Source organism: Cydia pomonella, chromosome 19, assembly GCF_033807575.1.
Source record: "Cydia pomonella isolate Wapato2018A chromosome 19, ilCydPomo1, whole genome shotgun sequence".
Taxonomy (NCBI): domain Eukaryota; kingdom Metazoa; phylum Arthropoda; class Insecta; order Lepidoptera; family Tortricidae; genus Cydia; species Cydia pomonella.
Genome location: NC_084721.1, coordinates 8,713,520 through 8,727,127, shown reverse-complemented (window position 1 = coordinate 8,727,127; position 13,608 = coordinate 8,713,520). Strand labels below are relative to the sequence as shown.

Sequence of the window (13,608 nt, the reverse complement as noted above, 5' to 3'; positions counted from 1 at the left end):
TTTATTTCCGTTTTTTACTTACAGCAATAAATAATATGAAATCCAAATTCACTTTTTTGTGGTTAAAAATCAAAAAAGTTCAATTTCCTTTTAAAGGAAAAAAGATCAATACAAATGATGTGTTTAGTAAAAAATAAGTAAGTACAGCAAATATGCCCAGTGCTGGACCAGCGAGATGGCCAAGCGATGGTTGAAAGTTGAAACGCAAGTACACGATTGCGACATCCAGTTGTGTTCCATTCGTTTTCTTTGATGTGCGGACGAAAAACCGACACCGTGGCCATCCCATCGCTATCCCGCCGCACCATAAGACATCCGATACCACTGCGCTCTCCACATGCTGGCCCATCTTAGTGGGCCAGTATGATGATGGCCCATCGTGTAGAGAGTAAAAGATATGTTTACACTTTTGCAGCTAAAGCGCGCATAAAACAACCGCACGCTTTACTTCTTTGTAATAATGCAAAAATTGTAAACATATCTTTGACGTCGACTGTACGTCCGTTGTCGTATGCGATACTTAGCGAACGCAGACGCGTAGCGCGTAATGTTAATAATCCACTTTACGTTCTGGCGAATAAATGAAATAATTATTTGCTCATCTCGTCTCAATAAAATAATAAGTTTGTTTAAGCAGTCTATGATCAGCATTCTCTTATTTAATCTGCTTATGTAAGTCCTGTAATGTATGCGATACGTAGCAATCGCTGACAGATTTAGGAGTTCACTCTGGTGCTTTATTTATTCTCAACAGAGACGCGTAGCGCGTAGTGTTAATAACCCACTTTACGTTCGGCTAATTTAAATTTAATTGTTTGCTCATCTGGTCTACTTCGGTAATTACGCAAATCTGATTTAAAAAACACAAGTATTTTATTTTTAGCAGTCCATGACCAACATTAAGAGGATACGGGAGCTGTGATTTAAATATTTTTGGTGAATATATCCGTCTCGCTAACGGAAGCTGCTCCTTAAACTAGTGCGATAAGGACAACCCTAGGTTAGGCGTAAATTTCTGCGTATAAATCTCAAAAAACGATGCTTCGTACTCGACTGTTTCCAGCTCCAAAACTAAACCAAATGTAACGAAATTTTGAGATCTAAATGGTAATGAAACCATCTGTGTCGGACTGTTTTGCTTTTTAGGCTAATTGATGTCAGTAAATACCATGCTTAGTAAATTAAGCCGGGGCAACGCGCATGTAACTCCTCAGAAGTTGCAGGCGTACATAGGCTACGGAAACTGCTTGTCATCAGGCGAGCCGTATGCTTGTTTACCACCGACGTAGTATAAAAAAATGACCACTCCTGTTGCCTCTTAAGCTCTTATTTTCATTTTAAAAGCTTTATAAATTAGCTATATATGTACCATCAGCCGTAAAAGTGCATGGCGACTTTATCAATGAATTTATTCATAATTTCTCCATGCAATTTCGCAGCTCACTGTACATATCATAAATATGGTAGTTTCGGAATAAACAAAACGTTTTAAAATAACCCTCTTGTTGAATGTAATAAAACTCTTTGCCATAAATGTATTTTTAAACATGTCTTCTTACAAACTACTATGGATTTTCTCTCTATGAACGTTGGCCTTAATATGTTTTTGCTACAAGTGGGACGCCGCAGATAAATATTTCCTAGCCAAATATTTTATACTAGTGCACGAGGGCTAGAGCCGCTCTTAAAAGTGCAAACTCGCAACAACAACTACATAGTTAGCTTAACAAACTGTGTAGTAGACAGCTCAACCCTCCGTTATAATGTAGTTGAACGTTTCAACGTCATTTAATATTAATTTGTATGTAGTCGTAGTTATGCACAGAGGCTAGTTTTTAATAATAGATCATGACATAGCAATCACAGGATCAATTTTGTCTGATACTTCTATTTGAATGCATTAAATCATGGAAAGCCAAAGTGTACATAACGTATGTACGTAAGTCATATTCACAACCTTTGCTACACACATTTTTTTTTTAACTCCTTCAATATCAAGGGTGCATTCATGAACTTAAATTAAGTTACTTGCTCAAAGACACCGGTATTATAATTAACTTAATTTAGGAGATAATCAAAAATGTATTTGTAATAAGGCCCCTATGAACGTCTACACTTGCCTTAGGGCTTGTTTACATAAACGCGTTGCTGGACTGAATTCGCTATGAATCGATTGCCCTTATGTGTCACCTGTTATTTTGACTTATCTATTTGTAAGAAAGGGATAAAACACAATTTAACTAAATCAGGCCCGTAAAGTTTTATGAATAAGGTGCATTTGCTACTAAACACCGACCGCCGCCGATCTCGGACGACCGATGTTCGAAATGATATTGATGTCTAAGTTTTCAATTATTTGGTTAAGTTAAATAGCATGCCCATATTTCAACAACGCTATGCAGCCTTGAATTATTTTTTATGAAAAAGAAAGTATTTATTTTTGGGTTTTGAAAATTGACTATGACATTCAGTTTCCTTAAATGAAAAAAACACCGTCTATAGTTGTAAGAAAACCAAATAAGAAAATAGAAATGGGAAACGATAGGTATAAAAGACATTTTGTACAGTAATGTGTCAAGTTTATCAAGCTATCGGATGAACTAACAGAGTTACTTATTTCGCGAACTCATTATTTTTTTTCTTTGTTCTCAGAATGTACACTTTATTCAAACGTGGAATCTAAATTTGCTTTATAAGAGAAGTCTAAAACAATGCAAGAAAGCTAGAACTAGTGTTACGGTTTCCTTACTCCTAATAGAGATAAGTTAGATGGCCGGATGTTGGATGAATGGATGAAAAGAAAAATCAAAGATGCAGATAAAAAATAAGTTTATTAAGTAACTGTTTCATTATCTCTGCTTTTACATAATATAACACGTGTAACGCATTGCATCTGGATCATTACCCTCGTTCTGGCCAAATATTTTTAAGGAACTTTACGGTTCTGCCTCACATAAGGACGCTTTTATTCCGATTTTGGGATCTCTGGGCAGGAACCACATAAAACAAATTGGTTTTTTTTAAGAACGATTATGTTCTGATCTCTTCTGTAGATATAACCTAAGTTAATAGACTTATTTTCTGATTCATTGAACTCTTATCCACATCAAGTGATAAACCTTTTCTGTTATCCTGTGTGATGAAATCATTAATTATATGCACACAAGCCGTTAACTTTTGTTCACATGAGGAACAACATTATTGTAAAGTTCTATTTATGACCCATCTACAAAATCTACATGAGCCCAGTTCTAAATGGAACTAAAGTTTTCTACATTAGGAACGAAAGAATATATATAAAGCGAAATTATAAATTCGTATAATGAATATCCTATAAATTTTGGAGTTTTTCTGTGACTTTTGATGTTTTTAAACAAATTTGAACATGTCTTGCCTTCTGAAACTACACATGTCAACACTTCTGATGGGTAATTAATTGGAAATTAGGCCTTTCATGATCCTTAAAATAATACGTAAGTAACGGCTTGAACAGAAACAAATCTAAAAATCCTGCATTCTCTAAAATTTGTTAATACATAGGTTATCTATGTACAAAATAGTGGGGATCCATTCGGTATCTGTTCTGAGTAGGAAAAAGTAGAAGAAAAAATGTTTGACCCGAAGGTTGGCCGACTTGGACGACCTGCCGCATAGATTTTTTTTTTGCGTGAAAAGTTTTTTCTTCTACCTGTTTTTTAATCAGAACACGATAGTGAATATGCTCTTAAACGGATCCCCACTATTTTTATTACACCTGTATAATTATGAATTATATTTTTAAATTATTTTTTGGACCCGGGTATGCCCTTAAACTACGTCCAAACGAGTGATATTGGCCGGGTGGAGATGGCTTAGCGGAAAAACAAAAACGATCGCAGCGCTTGATGTGGCCAAAATCTCGCGGTGTGTCTATCGGTACTTCTCAGTTAGTATGTTCGCGATCAACTCAAAAACTACGGAACGGATTATCATGTGGTTTTCACCTATCAATAGAGTGATTCTTGAGTATAGACAGAGAGAACAAGAGGATCACAAGGTACAAGGTAGGTTTTATACATAACAAAACAACACAAAATATACATTTTTTTCCTTTAATTTGTAACGAAAGATCAACGAAGAATATTGACATAATAATGAAGAAGAATATTGACTTAATAATTCTTACTACTTTCAGTAAAGCTAAAAACCAAATGTGTTTAACATTAGAAACGAATAGATTTCGCGCATTAAACTGCATCATAAAAAATGTTTTTAAGGAGATAATCTTTATTTTGTTGCGCTCATTATTCTTGAGCGCCTACCGAGCTACCAACGCTAGGCGGCGCTGCCGTCGTGCACCCGGCCAATAAGGCTTTGTATGGTATCTCATGGTAAGGCACAGCACGGCTGATGTCATTTCAGAACTAGAGCAGAGCCCAACTGGAGAAGTACCTCCACCTTACAGAAAACCGCAGCCAAATAACACTGGACCCTACTCATAGTGTTGTGTTCCTGTCTGTGAGTACCTAAGTTTGCAAGAGCTCAACGAGGGTGCCGCGGCTCCGCGGAGTCTTAGGGTTGGTAACGCCCATGTAACCCCGCTGGAGTTGCAGGCTTCCATAGTCTACGGATACTGCTTACCATCAGGCGGGCCGTATGTTTGTTTGCCACCAACGTAGCATTAAATACATACTAAGCTTTTTTTTGCCCTCTCTCTAATCAAAAGATAAAAAGACGTATGTAGATATTTTAGCAATTACATAATTTCGATAGTAATAATAGTTTAGTAGCATAATAATGTATTTTCATAACAGGCAACCAGTATAATGTTCACTTTGTATACAATTTTATACTCAGAACGTTTTTTATTCATGAAAACCAACATCATAATGTTGAAGGCATATAAACGCCTAGTGAAAATGGGCAAGCAAAAATACCATTTGCGAGACATATGGTTCTGCCCATATGGTCACAGTTCTACCTAACACTCCTCCTCGCTTCGTTCGTCGTCGTACCTAACGGCGACCAGCCTTAAAGTTGAATAGGTAGATTGTTGTATAATTGAAGACGTGAGTGGATGAACGTGCTATGTCACCTTTTTCAGATTTTGTTTTTATGCTTCATCATGTCATGTTTCATGTCTTTAGGCCATATGCACACAAAAAAGTAAAACCCTCCATGGATGAAAGTGTTAAGCATGTTCTTCTTGCGTTGACGTGTCATGTTTGTATTTGAAACATAGCATCTTAATCTATGTCGAGGTTTATTTAATTTCACATAATATAAAAGTGTCAGTAATGAGACGTGGTTATTCTCCTGTTAACAGTATTTTTTTATTGAACTTTAAATATGTATATGATTATTTTGAAAACAAGTTTCGAGGTAATGGAATTTCGGATTCTTAAACGAAAACAAGAGGATAAAAATTACTTGGCCAATTGACCACCTTCATGCACTGAATTGATTTACTTCAAATTTATCATAGAACATTATGTCACGTGATCATTCGTTAAAATGTAACTACATTTTACTTATAATACAAAATGTATGCTATAAGAAGTAAAATTATTCCTAAGGATTGTTATGAAAAATGTTTTTATGATTATACAGCATTCTGTCATTTAATTAGTATGACTAACAACTTTATGTGTTTTGTTTTTATACATAATGTTTATTATGAGTTTCAATGGTAGTTAAATGAAATTATGCTAAAAGTTTGTATTAAAAATTGAATGGCACCCCTCCGACATAAAAAAAACCACAGTACCTAAAGATCTAAACCATTTTATACAATGAGAAAAGGTCTACTACCACTAACACCTGATAGTATGCTACCTTTGGGTATGGTGCTTTACGCACACTAGCGTTCCCTCCCCTCCCCCTGACGCACCCCCCCCCCCCCTCATTTCGCATAAAATATGTCCGGATTGACAACTTTTTTTATTTTTTGTGAACTGTAGACATTTTAAGAATAAAGTGTCAATGAAAGAAACAATCGTTATTAAAATTTTATCAAAAAAGGTTTTATTCATTTTTTGATATGAAACACCATTTTCATGTTAAAGCTATGTGAACTAGAATATAAACATAGTACTGAAAGAAATCGTGTAGGAAGAGCTTGTTTAAAGGCTAAATTTTGTCGAAGTTCATCTAGCTATAACTTGAAAATGGTGCATCATATAAAAAATTAATATAACCTTATTTGTTAAAAATTCATTGAGGGTGATTTCTTACATTCACACTTTTTTCCTAACTCTAATACTTTTCTCTTATACTTAAAATAAACCTCAATTGGGACATATTTTATGCTAAAAGGAGGGTTGCGCTAGGGTGAGGGGAGGGAACGCTTATGTGCCTAAAGCACCATACCAAATAGTATCATATTAGTTTGAAGCTGGATATAATTTGTTCGTCTTCAACATATATTAGAACATATATAACTTGCCCGAATCATTAACCATCAGCATATTTTCAAATTAGCTTGTTTTCAAAGTAAACATAACTTAGGTATAAGTATCGGTTAAGAAAACTCTTTCCTTAAACCATATTCTATGGGGCTTACCTATGCAAAAATTATACACAGAACCAAGATCGTTAAAGCTTGCAGTAAAACATCTAATATGAACACACAAGAACTTACCTAACCAATTAAGGTTGCTTTGATTTCCTCTCCTTATCACAAACACAATTTAACAATGTCCAAGTACTTTCACTGTATCACTTTGAAAACAACCCAGCACAACCGCCATCTCAATGATAATGGGGAGCTTGCAAGTTTTTTCTTCAGTTCTTTATTATAAGTATTCACAACCTCCAGGGAAATTCAGGATAAATTGAGTCCTAAATGTAACACAGACAACCTTTGTAACATCGCTAACAGTAGAAGTAGAAACATGAACACCAGAACAGGTATCTAACTATCAAGTACGCGAATTCTTAATATGTTATCATTTATCATTATACATTTATCAGTATTACTTTGCTTTCCTAGCTTTTAATCACAACTTATGGATTGATTTTACAACCAGACTTGATTATTATTGATACGTCCGTGAGCAGAGGGTGGCCGAAACCACACATCCTACGTTATCACAACCGGTTGCTTCGCCGTCAGTTCAACATCGTCCGCAAGACCACTCTGCGGCAGTTTCCCTCCATATCGGCTCCTCCGTACACTACAATAATTAAACTAATCGTTATTCACAACACTGAAGAGGTAAACATTGATAGTATGCATAAATTTACATCTTGCTAACTTTCCATGTCTTTCATCACAAAACTATATAACTACATTCCAATCATCCCTTCCACCGCATCGGACGCACTGTATTATAACATTTACATATTCTATATAGGGTTTATTTGATGATTGTTTTTGGCACAGTCAGGTTTGACAGTTTTCATGTTTCGCACGTGACGACTAACATACGCTCCGCGGACGCGGGACCGCGGGATCGCGAGGTTTTCTCGAGCACTACGACCGTCCACTGAACACGCGCCGCTACGGGCCATATGCATTTAAAAATAGTTATCTCTGTCGCGAATCGTGTCAGCCCATCTTACTAATGCGATAAACAACCGTAAGTCGGAGGACGGCGGTGAATGTCAGGTGTTGTCCGCGCTGTCAGTGAAACTGTGTTTTCAGTTTCCGAACGCGACGTGTGTTCCTCTTACTGTTTGTGCTGTGTTACTAGAGGCAGAGGCACGCGTTTCTCGCTGCAACTGCTGAAAGGCGAAACCTGTTGAAATAGGACGGGAGGCTGGGCGTAAGCGAGATGTCGCTCTCTCTCACGATCTCTCGCCTAGTTTCAGCCGCTTACTTCACTACGCAGGCGTGTGTGCGTGAAAACTCGCGTGGCCACGAGCAGCGAATCGGTGTTAGTGAGTTGTGGAAAACTCTCTTAGGCCGCTTTCACAAACGCGTGGGTTTTCTTGAGTAACGACGGTTGTCCTAATAGATTCCATTGTGTGCACATCGTATGCCGTCTATCGTCTTTGATGTTTTGTTTCTGCTTAGTACCTACATAAATCTGTTTAAAATTTATTGTCTTCTATAGGTACAGTTTTCTTAATAGAAACTATTGAGTTTGACTAAATAAATTAATATATATAAATAAAACACATTAATAATAATAAGATAGTTATGGTGATATTCGTTTAGTACATATCTAAATCTATTTATACCCAGTTCATGTTTTTGCCTTCTCATATCAGAGTAATGTAGTTCCTTTCTATTATTACTGTTTCAAGGTACCGTGATAACATTAATTTAATCCCAGGAAAATTGCGTGTCATTGTCATTTTCACGTTGATCTGGCTTTTTTCCACGGCTCATGTGAGCCTTGGGTTCGCTTGGAAATAAATCCCACGAATTGGCTTTTAACAAATGCGACTGCCATTTGACCTTTCAACCCAGAGTGGAAACTAGGACTTATTGGAATTAAATCAATTTCCTCACAATCTTTTTTTCAGGAAAATTGCTAGTGTCGTTACTGAATTACGAATGTCCAATTCAAATATAATAATCTAAGTAGCTTGTAAGAAACGTAGGTGTCGTCGTAAGGAATTAATCAATTTAAAGTGGCATCAAGCCCAATATAAACAAGGGGCCACACAGACGCGTGGCATAATCAAATAGCACGCAACTTTCTCGTAGGCTGTGTAGGTCGTCGGAGAAAGAAGTATAGGCGGAGGCTGCGGCGCAAGCGAGATGAGCAGACCAACGTGGCTGCGCACGCAGCGCTCGATACACCCGCGCCTCCTCACTCACACCCGCCAGAAATCTATACCGAGCGGGAGACCGCCTCTGACAGCTCCAATGTAACGATGTACCCTCCATTATATTGGGAATCAATTGACAAATGGGCACCGCGGTCGCACAACCACACGCACGCTGCAGTGTTTGTGGAGCCAAGGCCAACGATCATAGAAGATTATTGTTTATCTTTTTTAAAAGCCTTCTAATGGAGAGAAGTTCGAGGACAGTAATTCCTTAAGGGGCTTTAATGCCAGTTTCTTTGAATGGCTCCTCTTACAAGAATGGATACCCCTTTGTGTAGTCCCAGGGATAGAAATTTAATTAATATTTTAGTTTCATTTAATGTTTTGACAAAAATCTTGAAAAATATTGATAACAACGCATAGCATTGTCGTTTCTTATTTATTTCTATTTTTTCATCTGTTTAGGTTACAAGCTTAAATAGATTTTATACCTACCTACGAGCACATATTACAGGAAAAGTGACATACGGCCCGATTCAAAGAATGATCAAGACACGTTTAAGACCTTGGAAAGATCTTTAAAAGATCGATAACTAAAAAGCATATCTAAATTGACGTTTGTTTCGATTCCACTGTGATCCCAGTAAGATCTATCTACGATATTTCTAACGTCAAAGTGACATTGGTTGCCCGAATCGAGCTGCTTCTGTCAATTATACGACATACAAACGATATCTAAATGAGAACTTATGTAAACCAGAATTTATCGTTATTGTATCTCATTCTTCGAATCGGGCCGCAAGCCCTTCAATAGCGGAAGCTGGGCCGAATTTATAATTTTATAAAAAATAATTTAATTTGTTCCCTGAGACACAAGTATATAATCGGATATTCTTCTTTAATTTATTAACAACTCATTAATTGTTCATATTCATGACATTCTTTCAAACATCATTAAACTAAATCAATCAACCGCCATAGAGATAGACACAAGGAGTTGTACAAGTGAAAAAGTATTATTTTTATTTGTGACAAAATATTAATTAATTTAATATTTAACAATGGTATTAAGTAATTATTGCTAGTATGTAATTGTGTAAAGATTTTCTTCGGTTCGTTCATGACATCTTTTTATCTCTGTAATTAGGTCATTCTTTCTGCTATTTTTGTATAGTTACCTATTCGCAACTGAGCGCTAGAAGCCGTGCGATGTGCGATTGACACATGAAGACGCGACATACCGCTGTGCTCACCACATCAGTGGATTCATTCATGTGATGTCGTTCGCACCGTCAGCATTTATTTTGCAGTAAGGGTACATTATATAGCTAGAAGCTCGAAGCCATTCACGAATATATAATATTATTAGAATATCGTAATCCGCAGTCATTTTTGGACACTATTGTTTGACATTACAGAGGCGAATCACTGCCTAGTATTTCATAAATAGACCTTGCTCGGACATTCCCAAGCTCCCAACCGATAAGTCTCTTGATATGCTGCCTAATTACGTCCCGTAATTAGAGCGTAGGTACACAGGAAAGCTATCCAACAAGACAAGGGAACAGATTCCCCGACAACGTAAATCATCTCACGGAGGTGCAAATGAGAAAAAGAAGCCTCTCACAAACAATTTATTCCGTTTGGCCCGAGCGCGCTGATTGGGCCGAATCTCGTATACAAAGTGAACTTTTTAACTGAAAACAGACATAATTACAGTGCTACCAAGTTTTTCCTGGCAGCAAAATTAGGATCTAAATGAAATTGTATAGGTTTAGAAAAGGAAGAAATGCGGGAGTTATGTTGCATTTATTTTCTGATTGTTATTACCAATACTTTTCATTGTAACAAGTAACGTTTGACTACTTTAACCGGACTCCGTTTTTTTCATCAGAACCTTGTCGTATAGAAATGTAGGTTATGTCATAAGACCAAAAAACTAATTGATACCTTTTTACCATCAAATCAGCTCAGTAGTTTTAAGGTACAATAGAACACTCGACGGAAACATACATATACTATTAAAATAAAAATAAATCTACGCATACGTGCAAATGCTAGATTTCTATCGGCGGGTCGGAGAAAAAATCAACAAATAGACTATTTGGACAAACTTTTCTTGTGGAAATAGATAAGTTATTTTTAAGTAGTTACTTTATAAAATCTGCACAAATATTATCTGCGTAAAAGAATATCTTATCTAATCTATATTATTCACATTTAATGACCTTTGCGAAACTTTATTCAGAAATGTGCAAAGAACAAAAAAATATCGGGACAAAGTCCCGAAACAACAGCAGACGGTAAATAAAAGTTGGTTTTACTGTAATCAATGACAGGCGCCGATGCCTGGTACTTGAATATTTATAAAGTGTCAATCTCAATTCCAAACTGAGATATTCCAACAATCAGACAGGCTTGATTCGAGCCCCTACTAATGGTTTCTCAGAAACGTTGCCCTAATTTTATAATATCTGAGTATCATTCGGTATTACATATTGCTTTAAATTTAGATTGAGTTTATGTTATCTGTTATTGAGTTTATTATACGAGTTAATAACGCCGTGAGCTCTCTCGCGGACACTGGCTCCTCCAATTTAATAATTTCAAAAACATTAAAATCGTCAAGAAACTAACTGCATACTTTATTTCTGTGGCCCTAGTGAAAAAGGGTACAAGTCTCTGGCAGCGCAGGTGTAAAGGGGTGTAAGTTCCACGTAACACTTATGCCCTTATACACCTAAACTGCCAGAGACTTGTACCCTTTTTCACTAGGGCCCACAGATTTATACCTAAGGCGTGTGGTTACCCTAATTTGTATTTTTTTTTTCTATTCACGAAAATATAAGTTTTTTATTACGCCCTCCTGAAGGCCTACCACGAAAACAGACATCTTTCTCTTTTACTCCAATGAAGGCGTATTAAAGTGACAGAGAAAGATACCCGCAATTTACGAACATCGATTTTCGCGGTTATAGCCCTGATGGTAAGCTATAGCTTACTCTGTATACAGGATATGGTGAAACAAATAATTACAAGTCTAATTTTGGCGCCAACGGACATTCTTAGTGAATATTAATTAGCTATACAAGACCGACTGATCATGAAATTACCCACTAACTTAACTCCAAAAATGGCCATATTATATATAGGTATAATGCTCTATTTATTTATATACTTAAGAACTCATAACAGATATCGTCAAAAGGCTCAATTTCATCACTTCGGGATAAAGAATGATATAAATGAAACATTCACTTAGAACAGCATAGAAAAGGAAGGGTTAACTGAACCGTAACACTCAAGTCTGAAGGTCCTCTGATCAATATAGTGAGTGGTCTGTAATACCCAACTTGAAAATTTATTGCTCTCTATTATGGAATAGTTTTAGATTTAATGGATTGCTGAAACTTCGAAGGTGAAATATTAACTAAACATTATATTGTAGTAAAAGCGTGTACAGATATTTATTAAAGTCAATTGTGTATGTACATACACACATACCCTCACATAAACACTTTCACTTACATACAACTTACTGAGACCTTTTTAACTGTCTTTGTACTTAGTTTGATAGTTAGTCATATAATAAAAAAATCTGACATATAATTTAGCTTTAAAAATAATATATTCTGTTAAAATATGTACGTTACAGGATGAGCCTAGTGTGGAGATCAATGTACTGCTTCTCTTCTAATGCCAAATTCTCGAAATTAATATAATCTATATATATATGTAATTTTATCTACTTTTAAAATTTGTAAAATATTAATTACCTAAGTTACTTTTGGTTATTCGACAAAAATATAGGTCACAACGAACATTTCATCGTACTTTCGCACTCTCGTTATAGTCGTTGCTTAGGCACCGGTAAATAAATAAGAAAACAAACTTATCTCAAGTGCTATGAAAACAGATCACCAGGTATGAAAATATTTCTTTACTTTTCTGTTGAATGTGAGTTATATATACGAATAATATGATAAGAACTACTATAATAAAAGTTAAATTTAGCAACGCTCCTGAGTAACCAGAGCATAACTTTATAATTTAGTACCAAACTTATGAAATTATTTTGCAAAACTGCTTCCCAGACAATGATTTGCACTGGTATTTTTGTTAGATCTGCAATAACATACCTAGGTAGCAGTAAAAGCGTTTACTCGTCTGAATACGGGTGGTTACCTAATTTAAGTTGTGCTACTTAGTAAAGATTTAACTGGCGTTTTACGGTTAGAGTCGTCTCATCTGTCCGTTTAAGCAGTGAAACTATTCGTTACAACTTCTCAGAGTAACTAATTACTTTTGTACTGTCACTAAACTTTCATTAAAATAGTCAACTAGGTGATAATGCGAGAAAGGGGTTAAAGTACTTAGTTTAAATATTTAGCTCTAATAAAAAGATATTACAGTGTTATTACAATATCTTTTTATAAAATACATGTAATATTACATTTTATAAATGAGATATAGAACACGCCACGATGTACCGACATTTTACTGCTAAACGAATATTTTAATTAGAACGTCCTGAAATCCTAAATAGTAAAACTAAATAAATATTAACCAACTAAGTTTTGCCGGCCACTTCGTCGTTCGTCGTCGTTTGCGTGGTATGATGACGATATATAAAAACTATCCTATATCCTCGGGCCTCAAACAATCTCCATACCAAATTGCATCTAAAACGATACATTGGATTAAGACGAGACGCATGCTTCTCCATACAAACCCATTCCCCATTTTCCTCTCTGAATATTAACATCATGGAAAATATTTTTACATAATTTGATGTCGATTAACCATAGCTATGTCCGTACGTTTGACTTTTTTTAAATTTTTTGGTTATTGTAAAAATTAGGAGCGGAAAACAGATTATATTTAAAAAAAATTAAACGTAGGGGCATG

At 35.8% G+C, this 13,608-nt stretch overlaps 1 protein-coding gene across 3 annotated transcripts in view; it reads right to left on the bottom strand.

The window, feature by feature from the left end:
• Positions 1 to 8,068, bottom strand: part of LOC133528630 (uncharacterized) — a 318,208-nt gene extending 310,140 nt beyond the window's left edge. For 2 of the 3 annotated variants that reach the window (XM_061866077.1, XM_061866078.1), the window contains exon 1: positions 6,620 to 8,068. The gene's annotated coding sequence lies outside the window, so the exon portion shown is untranslated. The remainder of the gene's footprint in view (positions 1 to 6,619) is intronic. The other variant, XM_061866079.1, reaches the window with a different exon arrangement.
• Between the last annotated feature and the right edge of the window lie 5,540 nt (positions 8,069 to 13,608).